Source organism: Salpingoeca rosetta (assembly GCF_000188695.1).
Source record: "Salpingoeca rosetta unplaced genomic scaffold supercont1.13, whole genome shotgun sequence".
Taxonomy (NCBI): Eukaryota; class Choanoflagellata; order Craspedida; family Salpingoecidae; genus Salpingoeca; species Salpingoeca rosetta.
Window position 1 is genome coordinate 84,784 of NW_004754921.1, and position 2,059 is coordinate 86,842.

The window sequence follows — 2,059 nt, forward strand, 5'->3', positions numbered from 1 at the left end:
CTAATCGTAATGCTCGCTCTCAAACAAAGCAGGTTTATTGGCAAGCAAGACAAAACTCACGCGAGAAAGGCAAATTATGAAGGTCTCAACTCAAAACAGAAACGTACTCACTCTCAACAATGTGTGCCAACTGCCTCTCCTCTCCTCCTTCCCCTACACACGTGGGTTGTGTGCCATGTGTGTGTGTGTGTGTGCATGCTCGCCATGCTTGGCAAATGCCATGCCTGCATGCCATGCAGTGTTGTGAAGTGTTGTCTGTTGTGTATGCTTGCCTGCAAGCATTCATGCCATGCTTAGCATTGCTCTGCGCGCATGTATGCATGCTGCTCATTGTTTAGATTGTGTTCGCGCACACGCTGCCCATGTCGCCTTGGCAGCTCTGTTGACTGTGTGTGCACTTGTCGAGTGTTTGTTTGAGCGTGCTGCCTGAGTTGATTTGGCAGCAGCTTGTTGTGCTTGTTCATTCTCCTTGTGTTCTTGTTTGTTGTGTTTGCCTACAGTAAACACACACACCACCTGTCGTGTTTCTACAGAGTCACCAGGTTCAGCGCCAGAAGGTTGTACTTGATGTCGGGGACATGCAGCACGTTCTTCTGTGGAGAGACGAGTCCGTGTCATGTGCATGTGGATGTGTTTGCTTATGTCCGGAAAGCTGGAGACAGCATGAATAGTTCTGCAATCCAACCGGTTCTGCTGTGGTTGTTACACTTCCGTTTTCTTCGTTCAAGCTGTGTGTTGCTTCCACACAAAGTGCGGTATTGCATATGTTTGCGTGTTGTTCTTCGTCCAATCTCTTTGTTGTTTCTGCCACAATGCGGGAGTGCTTCACTTGTGTTCATTCATCCTTGTTCCCGTCTGTCTTCCACATCACACAGTAAACCCACACAAACACACTCAGACAAGTGAGCATACCACTACGCTAACGCACGCACACACAAACACACGCACATCCTCTGCTTGTCTTGCGTTCGACATGTCACAGATTATGAGACCCATGGACCTGTCCCTGGCTTCCCTTCCCCACTTCAACGGGAGTCCAGATCAACTTCGCCTCTTCCAGCTCAACTTCAAACGGTATGTGAAACGAACACTACTGTTGTAAGTTCATGGTGGTGGTGCTGTTGTTGGAGACTTGTGTGTGTGTGTGTGTGTGTGTGTGCTGTGTGTGCTGTGTGTTGTGTGGGAGATTTGTCTTGGCAAGAGAGAGTTGTGTGTGTTTACTTGAGTTGTGAAGCAAACAAGGATGTAGGATGAATGAACACTCCAACAGAAAGAAACAGAGCAGAAGACAAGAATTGTCGACAACGCAAAGTGGTGACGTGGCAGTGTTTGTTGAGAGTTGTGTGATTATGTGGTGTGTTATGCAAGAGCATGTAACATCGAGTAACCACACAAACTAAACACTGCACGTGCAACAGGTTGGAGGGAAATCACGTGAACATTCCAGAACACAAGAGAGGTGAATGTAAATTTGTGGTGTCGTAAAGAAGGGAGGTCAATGATGACTCAGCAGATAGGACTTGCCTGTCAACACTCCCCCGCATTGACCGACCTCTCTGCTGCGTTGATGTTCTGAAACGTGATGAGCATGTGGATGATGTCATGCATGTAGGAATGGCATGGGCAGATGTAGGTGAGATGTGAGTAAGGACGTGTGTTGTGGAACCCGTTTAAGAAAATGGTTGGTGCCTGTGGTGCGCAGCCTGTTGTGGAAGGCTGGCCCGAGTGAAGGCGTGTCCTGTGGTGCGCGGCCACTCAGAGGTCCTGACGCGGAGTCGAAGGACGTGGCGACCGGCCCGAATGAGGACGGGCCCGTGGCTGGCAGCCTGGCAGAGGACGCTGGTCGAACAGCATCGTGCAGAACTGAGCCGTCTTGGGCCGAGGGAGGATCTTCGTGAGGAGATCTGCGATCATGTGCTCCGTGGCGAGGTAGCTCAGCACAATCCTCTTGGTGTCGACGCACTCGCGGATGTAGTGGTACTTGACGAGGATGTGCCGCATGCGCGAGGCGGCGTGTTCGGCAACGCGCTGCGCCGGCTGGTTGTCCGTGTGGACGAGC